This window comes from Echiichthys vipera (genome assembly GCF_963691815.1).
Source record: "Echiichthys vipera genome assembly, chromosome: 19".
NCBI classification, from domain to species: Eukaryota; Metazoa; Chordata; class Actinopteri; order Perciformes; family Trachinidae; genus Echiichthys; species Echiichthys vipera.
This window is the reverse complement of record NC_139844.1, coordinates 23,628,456-23,639,924: the sequence shown is the minus strand read 5'-3', so window position 1 is coordinate 23,639,924 and position 11,469 is coordinate 23,628,456.

Here is an 11,469-nt window from a genome sequence, read left to right as displayed (position 1 = left end):
GGAGGACCGGGTCAGGGGGCGGGAGAGAGACAAGAGGAGGACCGGGTCAGGGGACGGGAGAGAGACAAGAGGAGGACCGGGTCAGGGGACGGGAGGAGAGAGAACCGGCGACACTTTGTGCCAATAACAATAATAATAATAATAATAATAATAATAATAACAATGATAATAATAATTATGTTTATTTCAAACATAAACCTGCGACACTTTGTTTATTCCGCGGGACTCTGAGGCTTCAGACCCGGACCCTGAGGGACCGGGACCCTCCCGGGCTGCACGTTACTTTACACTTTAACACTGAATAAGCTTCATAAACGCATCAGAACATTCATGCACGTTTAAAATGATTGTATTTCCGTAAACAGACACTGATGAGTGGGAAGAGAAGGAGCCTACCCGCTGCGCCATGTCCGTGCGCGGTCTCCAGACGCGTAAAGGAAAGTTCGGGGATGAAGAGGAGTTCGGGCAGTGGCGTTTAATCCAAGAGGGACTTATAATCCGGTCCTGAGGTGGAGCGGGTCACTGAGGACTGGGATCAGCGCACAGGGGTCCGAACCTGCATCTGTCCCCGCGGTGACACGAGCGCCAAAGGGCGGATGGGTGATCTGTCTCCTGCGGTGCTTAAGCGGGATGATCCGGGATCATCCGTCAGGTGCGGCTGTTTGATGCTGCACCGGTTTCTCCCTCTCACAGGTCCGCGCCTCACTGTGTCCTCGTGTCCATGCCTCTGCGCCGCGCGCTCTGTCCGCGGGTCTGTGAGGGAGCCGCTTATAGGAGGTGTGTGTGTGTGTGTGTGTGTGTGTGTGTGTGTGTGTGTGTGTGTGTGTGTGATGACGGAGGAGAGGGGTGGGTGCAGCCCCTCACTGAGAAGTTACTGCGCTTTTAAACAGTCTTCCGGTCACTTTCAAAATAAACGGGCAAGAACTCACCCGATATATAGATCTATATATATATAGATATGTGTGTTGTGTGTTGTGTCTCCTGTATTATTGTACTGTGTGTGTTGTGTGTTGTGTCTCCTGTATTATTGTACTGTGTGTGTTGTGTGTTGTGTCTCCTGTATTATTGTACTGTGTGTGTTGTGTCTCCTGTATTATTGTACTGTGTGTGTTGTGTGTTGTGTCTCCTGTATTATTGTACTGTGTGTGTTGTGTGTTGTGTCTCCTGTATTATTGTACTGTGTGTGTTGTGTGTTGTGTCTCCTGTATTATTGTATTATTGTACTGTGTGTGTTGTGTGTTGTGTCTCCTGTATTATTGTATTATTGTACTGTGTGTGTTGTGTGTTGTGTCTCCTGTATTATTGTACTGTGTGTGTTGTGTCTCCTGTATTATTGTACTGTGTGTGTTGTGTGTTGTGTCTCCTGTATTATTGTACTGTGTGTGTTGTGTGTTGTGTCTCCTGTATTATTGTACTGTGTGTGTTGTGTCTCCTGTATTATTGTACTGTGTGTGTTGTGTCTCCTGTATTATTGTACTGTGTGTGTTGTGTGTTGTGTCTCCTGTATTATTGTACTGTGTGTGTTGTGTGTTGTGTCTCCTGTATTACTGTACTGTGTGTGTTGTGTGTTGTGTCTCCTGTATTATTTGCCTGTGTGTGTCGTGTGTTGTGTCTCCTGTATTATTGTACTGTGTGTGTTGTGTCTCCTGTATTATTGTACTGTGTGTGTTGTGTGTTGTGTCTCCTGTATTATTGTACTGTGTGTGTTGTGTGTTGTGTCTCCTGTATTATTGTACTGTGTGTGTTGTGTGTTGTGTCTCCTGTATTATTGTATTATTGTACTGTGTGTGTTGTGTCTCCTGTATTATTGTACTGTGTGTGTTGTGTCTCCTGTATTATTGTACTGTGTGTGTTGTGTGTTGTGTCTCCTGTATTATTGTATTATTGTACTGTGTGTGTTGTGTGTTGTGTCTCCTGTATTATTGTACTGTGTGTGTTGTGTCTCCTGTATTATTGTACTGTGTGTGTTGTGTGTTGTGTCTCCTGTATGATTTGCCTGTGTGTGTTGTGTGTTGTGTCTCCTGTATTATTTGCCTGTGTGTGTTGTGTCTCCTGTATTATTGTACTGTGTGTGTTGTGTGTTGTGTCTCCTGTGTGTTCACTTCAGTTTGTGTTTTGCTGCTGCCGACCTGAACACGTCTCTCTTGGAAATGAGATCTGACCTGTATAAATAAAGGTTAATAACATGAATAAAGTATAATACATACAGTTCTACATTTTAAATATGTTTTAATACAAACGTGCAGATATGACGGAGTTGCTGTAGTCCAGATCTACTCATGATAATGAGCAGATCATCTGCATATAAAAGATGGATCCATGACAGTCTGAACCTGCACCTGGTGGTGGATCCATGTGGATGTGACGTGTGCTGGTGTGTAACACCGAGGGCTGAGGGGAAGTGAACGAGTGCGTGTTTAACAACAAATGAAGCGCAGCTAAAGTTTGTTCAGTACACAATCTCTAGCGCCAAACAGTGGACGCAGGAAGTGGTGCTAAAGTTGCTATAGACGACCTGCGGCCCCTCGCCCTCCGTCCCGTGCCCCAGCACGTGTCACGGCTAAAGTCTGGTTCCTTTGACCAGTGTGAGTGCAACCGTACCACGTCTAGGAGCGGCACGCTTGCCGTCCACGGCCCGTTTGGGAGAGGTGGGCTTTAGTAAAGCACGTTTGCACGTGTACGAGCACGAGCGTGCGCACGTGTACGAGCACGAGGCCTACGGCGGTTCTGAGGTCATTTCCTGTGCGCCTGTTGGGACATAGAAAAAAGAAGGAGGGACCATGCGCAGACATTTAAAACAATGGCGGTGAAAGGTTCACGTTGGTGTGATGCGGAGGTGGAGTGTTTACTGCAGATTTGGTCGATGAAAAGATTCAAAAACAGTCGACAAGACGCACAAAAACTCCGAGGTCTACGGAAAGATCTGGAAACAAAGCCACGCATCGCCATGACGTCATCAATGCGTGTGACGTGTTACGGCGTGATGACGTATAGGCAGCAAGAAGCATTCTCCGAGGCCCAGGTAGTGTGAGTACAAACGGGCCTGGAGGGGGGGACAAGGACCCTAAAGCACGGGGCACGGCACGGAGGCACAGTGGGAGGGCGCCCTTAACCGACCATTATAGCAACACTATGACGTGTATGGTCCAGAACAAATGTATTGAAGCTGCTGTAATTCTATGAAAACTCGTTCATTCTGTAGTTTGTTCACTTTTTGTGGGAGAAGTCGACAGAAAGAAAAATATAAAGACGCCGGTTTGATCCTTAAAGTGCAGTGAAGCGATGTCAACAACAAGTGACGTGAAAACAGGATCATCACGGCCACGACAGGACGACCAGTGTGTCGTTGGAGCTCTGCCTGCTGCACACGTTCAACTCCTCGACCATAGAACGGAGGTTTTATTGAATACTTTGGATCTTTGCCCATTTTTGTTTGTTTCTGTTGATAAAATTCAAATCTTTAATCATGTAAATGATGATTTTCCTGTTTCTTCCTTCTTCGCACTGATCAAACATTTGCTTCAAAAGTGGAATATTTCCCTCACATTCTTCCTTTAATCACAAATATCTGCCACTCTTTCCTTTGATCTTCCCGTCTGTGAATTATTAAAGGCACATATTTGAATTATAAATACACTAACGATAAGGAAACAGGCCAAACATGCACAGCGCCCCGGGCTACATCTCTCCTCATCGCATATCATTTCCATTTACTCTCTGTCTGTTTCCTCCTCCTTTGTTTACCCCCCCCCCCCCCCCCTCTCCTCCGCGCACATCCTCCCACCACCCGGCCCGGCCGACGTGATCTGAACGCAGGCTGATTCAGGGTGTCAGCGCCCTGTCTTAAATGTAGTAAATTACCATCCAGCCGGGGGATTGTGCATCTCTCCCGACACATCACCAGAGAAGGGGCCAGTGCACCACCATCCTTGACCTCCTCTCGCCCCCCCCCCCCCCCCCCCCCCCCCACACACACACACACCCCTCACAAACGCGCACGCTCCCCGTCCTCCAGTTTTTCCATCCACACCCCCTCCCTCTCCATCGTCAGCCCCTTCCTCTCCGTCGTCAGCCCAGGTCCGGCCGACTCTGTCAGCCGTCATCCTGCGCCCCGGTGAGAATCATTAGCACTGTCAGGACAGGCCGGGAAACGAGGCCAGCAGAGACCTGTGTGTGTGTGTGTGTGTGTGTGTGTGTGTGTAGGCATAGATGTGAATTTGCAGGAAGGTGTGTGTTTTCTTGTCAGTGAAGATTCTTGTGTGTGTTTACACCAGGGGTGGGCAGTTCTGCTCCTGCAGGGCCACTGTCCTGCATGTTTTAGTTTCTCTCTGCTCTAACACACCTGAGTCTGATGCTCTGCTCGTTATCAAGCAGCTGATGCTCGTCACAGTTTGATTATTGTCAGACTCAGGTGTGTTAGAGCAGAGAGAAACCTAAAACATGCAGGACAGTGGCTCTCCAGGACTGGAATGGCCTACTCCTAGATTCTTGTGTGTGTTTACACCATCAAGCGAAGCCTCGGTGAGACTCGGCCGGTCTCGGGGCTGCAGAGTTGCAGAGTTGCAGAGATGCAGAGTTGCAGAGTTGCTGTGTGAGCTCAGCTGTCTCTAGACCACATGTACAGCAACTGGTGAAGCTCTGCGTCGAGGTTAGACAGATCAGTACCCCTTTACTGCTAAATCAAAAGATAACTCGTTTTTAACCGATAGATTTTAACGTTCAGTCGGGGGCGGAGTGGGACACCAAAATCCACCAATCCCTCCATCATCATCCACTCCTCCAACCTCTCCCTCTTTCTCTCCGTCTGACAGCCGCTCATTCATCCCCATTCGTTCTTTGGATAAACGCGGAGCGATCATTGGAGCCATACGCAGTTCCCATTTTCCCTTGAGGCTTTGCTCCGACCAATCGGAGCATTCAGAGAAGTCTCTCGGTCTTCCAGTGTTACCTCCAGGGGGCCGACCACACCTGGAGTTGTTTGTGGACCACTGATGGGGGTCTTGTCCGTGGACGGTCCTGGCCCGGGTGGTTGGAGAGCTCTGCACCGTGGTGTGGAGCCTCCTGTCTGCCTGGGCTGGGGGGTCTGTCTTGGATCTCTAAAATCTCACGACTAATCACGTTGATTGGGAAGTCCTCCTCCATTTTCCCTCTTAAATAATTTTGTCCAACCTGTCTCATCAGTACAGTTATAAATAAATCTTCTGTATACATTTGTCTCTCTCTCTTCTGCTCGAACTTTTAGTGCATCGTGTCCAATGTTGCTTCTATTGGTTTCCGTGATCTCTCGTGCGTGGCGCTCGGGCATGGACTCGGGCACGGACTCGGGGATGGACTCAGGCATGGACTCAGGGATGGACTCGGGCATGGACTCAGGGATGGACTCGGGCATGGACTCAGGGATGGACTCGGGCATGGACTCAGGCATGGACTCAGGCATGGACTCAGGGATGGACTCAGGGATGGACTCGGGCATGGACTCGGGCATGGACTCAGGGATGGACTCGGGCACGGACTCAGGGATGGACTCGGGCACGGACTCAGGGATGGACTCAGGGATGGACTCGGGCATGGACTCAGGGATGGACTCGGGCATGGACTCAGGGATGGACTCGGGCATGGACTCAGGCATGGACTCAGGCATGGACTCAGGGATGGACTCAGGGATGGACTCGGGCATGGACTCAGGCATGGACTCAGGCATGGACTCAGGGATGGACTCAGGGATGGACTCGGGCATGGACTCAGGGATGGACTCGGGCATGGACTCAGGGATGGACTCGGGCACGGACTCAGGGATGGACTCAGGGATGGACTCGGGCATGGACTCAGGCATGGACTCAGGGATGGACTCAGGGATGGACTCGGGCATGGACTCAGGGATGGACTCAGGCATGGACTCAGGCATGGACTCAGGGATGGACTCAGGGATGGACTCGGGCATGGACTCAGGGATGGACTCAGGCATGGACTCAGGGATGGACTCGGGCACGGACTCAGGGATGGACTCGGGCATGGACTCAGGGATGGACTCGGGCATGGACTCAGGGATGGACTCGGGCATGGACTCAGGGATGGACTCGGGCACGGACCCGGGGATGGACTCAGGCATGGACTCAGGGATGGACTCGGGCATGGACTCAGGCATGGACTCGGGCATGGACTCGGGGATGGACTCGGGCATGGACCCGGGGATGGACTCAGGCATGGACTCAGGGATGGACTCGGGCATGGACTCAGGGATGGACTCGGGCATGGACTCAGGAATGGACTCGGGCATGGACTCAGGGATGGACTCAGGCATGGACTCAGGCATGGACTCAGGGATGGACTCAGGGATGGACTCGGGCATGGACTCAGGGATGGACTCGGGCACGGACCCGGGGATGCGAAGATTCATACATCGCTCAGTCCTCCGCGTTCACGAACCTGCGCCACTGAGCAGCTTTCCATAGGACTGAATGGGCGCCATTTTTCCTGTCCGCATCCATTCTTTCCTCTACGTCCACGGTTGTTCGACTTCCTCAGTGACTTCACTTAAGGTGATACCTAAACTTTACCTATTCTGAACCTGAATCCCTGGCTGGTTTCCATCTTCAGCGTTTAATACTTTGTAAACTGTCCGTTTCAGTTTGTTTTCCTGACTTCAGATATTTTGCTGAATCTCTGAAGCTTCACTCTTCGAAGCTGAAAGGGTCTGTTTATGTTTGTGAGTTTGCATTTCCTGTGTTAAAGTTCACATCAGGCCGCAAACAGAAAAATGATCCTCTGAGTAAATCAGCAAGAGTCTCTGAGGAGAGGAGGTAGGAAGTCAAACGAGCTGCAGAGGTTCTTATTTACTGCTCAAGTCAGAGGCTGGGGTTGCTTTGTCTTGCACCTCTGGGTCACTGCTCACTGTGTGGCCTGTGTGTGTGTGTGTGTGTGTGTGTGTGTGTCTGTGCTCTACACTAATGATTAGCCTGTCACTGTTGAGTGGTGTGCTGAGGTGGCAGACTAGACCAAAGCCCCCTCAAGTCCCCATTCTGTGTGCATCTGTATGTGTGTGTGTGTGTGTGTGTGTGTTCATACGGGTGTGTGGCTGCATGAGAATGAGATGCCCAGACTCGTGTGTGTGTGTGTGTGTGTGTGTGTGTGCGTGTGTGTGTGTGTGTGTCCGGGCCTCAGTATTAATGAGCCCAGATTTCATTTCCGATGAGCGATTATTTGACTGTTCATTTGGCTCAGATTTATGAGGAGGCCTTGTATCTGCAGCCCGCAGCGCTGCTCTAGTCTTTAATAACGGGAAATGAACACATTAATCACCCTGCAGCCGTCAGCCACAGAAAGCACGGCAGCACCATCCAATCTGCATCAGTGGACGAGGGAGAGAATCACCTCATACTCATCCAAAGGCCTTATCTGGAACATGGTGGTGGGAGAGATTACCTGTCTAATTGAATATGATTTAACATCCTTAGAGTCGCACACACACGTGAACACACTCACACACTCACACACTTGTGGTCTTGCTGTGATCAAAGCTTTGCCTGTGTCCCCGGGTGGTTGATCAGGATGGATCTACACAGTAACCACAGCAAACACAGGGTGGAGCCGCGCCGCTGACCGCAAAACCCCGTGAGTCACCGGGCCACACCTGATGCCGGGGCCACAGGTCAAAGATCCTGGAGCCGCACGCACAAAAGATCACAGGCAACGGGGCCTTTTCACGGCTCTCAGCTATCAGGAGCAGCAGGAACACAGCACTGAGGGACAACAGTGACGTCATAACCACACAGATTAAGTGGAGTGGCAGCGTAACGGCCCATTCACAGCATTCTTTGATGAATGCCGCTATCACGGGACTCTTAAAAGACAGACAATGATGTGTATGATACTAAAATAATACAAGTATGAGTCAGTGTGAAAGTTATTCATCAAAACAAAAACACTTCATACAGGACACAGCACTTCCTGCACCTTCACTCCATGCTGGCGTTGGACATACAGAAAAAGGCACGTGTCTAACGCCACGGTAAACGGACGGACTTGTGTTTATGTAGCGCCTTCTAGTCTTCTGACTGCTCAAGGCGCTTGTCACATGCACCCATTCACACACACATTCAGGTCGTGTTGAGACGAAGAGGACTCTAAAGTGGCGTTCTCACTTTTTACTCCGCGTGCAGTCGAGCGTCTTTGGGGGAAGTCTGCGTGCACACGGTGACACTAAAGTGTGTAAATGTGATGTCGTGTGCACGTCAGGTGTGTAGGTGGAGCTGTGAAGCACTGCCACACAACAGCACCCGGAGCTGGTGCATGCTGGGAAACGTCCTTCTCCTTCTCTCCCTAACAGCAGAGAAGCAGGATGCCGTACAGCGTGACAGGGATCTGCAGCACGGTCTGCAGCCTCCCACCGCCTCGGCTCCACCCAGGACACTTGAACGTCCCACTGATGGAAACAGTCCCACATGTTTGTTGTTGTTTACCTGAACTCTGCACACGGATGTTACGGAAACACGCACGTCACGTGAGCCAGCGTGAGCAGATCAGAGCTCACTTTAGTGTTTTTACCTTTACACGCAAACACAACGCTGGAGCAGATCAGAGCTCACTTTAGTGTTTCTACCTTTACACGCAAACACAACGCTGGAGCAGATCAGAGCTCACTTTAGTGTTTTTACCTTTACACGCAAACACAACGCCGGAGCAGATCAGAGCTCACTTTAGTGTTTTTACCTTTACACGCAAACACAACGCAGGAGCAGATCAGAGCTCACTTTAGTGTTTTTACCTTTACACGCAAACACAACGCTGGAGCAGGTCAGAGCTCACTTTAGTGTTTTTACCTTTACACGCAAACACAACGCTGGAGCAGATCAGAGCTCACTTTAGTGTTTTTACCTTTACACGTAAACACAACGCCGGAGCAGATCAGAGCTCACTTTAGTGTTTTTACCTTTACACGCAAACACAACGCTGGAGCAGATCAGAGCTCACTTTAGTGTTTTTACCTTTACACGTAAACACAACGCTGGAGCAGATCAGAGCTCACTTTAGTGTTTTTACCTTTACACGCAAACACAACACTGGAGCAGATCAGAGCTCACTTTAGTGTTTTTACCTTTATACGCAAACACAACGCTGGAGCAGATCAGAGCTCACTTTAGTGTTTTTACCTTTACACGCAAACACAACGCTGGAGCAGATCAGAGCTCACTTTAGTGTTTCTACCTTTACACGCAAACACAACGCTGGAGCAGATCAGGGCTCACTTTAGTGTTTTTACCTTTACACGCAGACACAACACTGGAGCAGATCAGAGCTCACTTTAGTGTTTTTACCTTTACACGCAAACACAACGCTGGAGCAGATCAGAGCTCACTTTAGTGTTTTTACCTTTACACGCAGACACAACGCCGGAGCAGATCAGAGCTCACTTTAGTGTTTTTACCTTTACACGCAAACACAACGCTGGAGCAGATCAGAGCTCGCTTTAGTGTTTTTACCTTTACACGCAAACACAACGCTGGAGCAGATCAGAGCTCACTTTAGTGTTTTTACCTTTACACGCAAACACAACGCATGAGCAGATCAGAGCTCACTTTAGTGTTTTTACCTTTACACGCAAACACAACGCTGGAGCAGATCAGAGCTCACTTTAGTGTTTTTACCTTTACACGCAAACACAACGCTGGAGCAGATCAGAGCTCACTTTAGTGTTTCTACCTTTACACGCAAAAACAACGCTGGAGCAGATCAGAGCTCACTTTAGTGTTTTTACCTTTACACGCAAACACAACGCTGGAGCAGATCAGAGCTCACTTTAGTGTTTTTACCTGGTGTAAAATCCTCCAGGGTCTTTTTTCTGCACTTTAACCATTAAATAATCCATGGAGTTTTTATCGTGTAACAACTATTAACGTAGAAATCCTGTAAAGTCGCTAACAGCCGGACGTGGCTAACAGTGATTAGCTTGGGGCAGTATTGTATTTTTATATCTAATGTGTATTTTCTCCTGCAGAGACGGAGGAGGATCCAGTCATCGTCTTCACCTCACGCTGTTGCTCTGAACTTCCATGAAGTGAAGACTTGATCTTTAATTCACTGTCATTTGTTCACCGTATGTTTTTGAACTCAGCCCAGTGAAGAATAACGGGTCTCGCTGCTGCACGCCTGCGAGAGCCACGGTCTGCACAGAGGGTGATTCATCATCTCTTTTTCCTTCCATCATTCCTTGATATGAGCCGGCTCATGTTCTGCCCCGGTCCAGGTTCTGCCCCGGTCCAGGTTCTGCCCCCTGTCCAGGTTCTGCCCCCTGTCCAGGTTCTGCCCCCGGTCCAAGTTCTGCCCCCTGGTCCAGGCTCTGCCCCCGGTCCAAGTTCTGCCCCCTGGTCCAGGCTCTGCCCCGGTCCAGGTTCTGCCCCGGTCCAGGTTCTGTCCCCGGTCCAGGTTCTGCCCCCGGTCCAGGCTCTGCCCCTGGTCCAGGCTCTGCCCCTGGTCCAGACTCTGCCCCCGGTCCAGGCTCTGCCCCTGGTCCAGACTCTGCCCCCGGTCCAGGCTCTGCCCCCGGTCCAGGCTCTGCCCCTGGTCCAAGCTCTGCCCCCGGTCCAGGTTCTACCCCGGTCCAGGTTCTGCCCCTGGTCCAGGCTCTGCCCCCGGTCCAGGCTCTGCCCCTGGTCCAGTCTCTGCCCCTGGTCCAGGCTCTGCCCCCGGTCAGGGCTCTGCCCCTGGTCCAGTCTCTGCCCCTGGTCCAGGTTCTGCCCCCGGTCCAGGTTCTTCTTCTCATGATATAAATTACAAGCAAATAAAAAACACTGACTCCTGTTCCGTCATTAATGCTGAGCCCTGCTCTGCACTGTCACTAAAGATCTGGTTGGTCATTAACCATTCAAAGCACTGGAGTGTGTGTGTGTGTGTGTGTGTGTGTGTGTGTGTGTGTGTGTGTGTGTGTGTGTGTATTTATTCCCTCGGGCATTGTGGACAGGAGCCAGCCAGCTCATTATGTCTCCTTTGGAAGATTTTAATTGTTTATACAGAACAAAGACTTTGGTTTACTGACCTCTTCTGTGCCACACACGCACACGCACGCACACACACACACACACACACACACACACACACACACACACACACACACACACACACACACACACACACACTCAAAGGTTTGCGTTACCCATTATCCCTTTTATCATTGGTATAAAAAGTATTTGAAGTGTGACATTATTCACTTTGCACATGTGAAAGCAGAACAGCTCCATCTAGAGTCTCCAGATCGTCGTCTCAACAACAAAAAAGAAGTCCAGCAGTGGGGTTGCCAGGTTGGTCAGACCCGGCCCAGTAGCTCCAGGAGACCGGAGTCTGTTTGAGCCTGTTTGAACCCGTCCCCTCCAGAAAATCACAGCATCAAAACAAGGATTAGAGGAGTTTGACTGACAGTTAGCGTTAGCCGTTCCAGCTAAGTGCAGATGAAAGTGATGTTAGCATCAAGGAGCA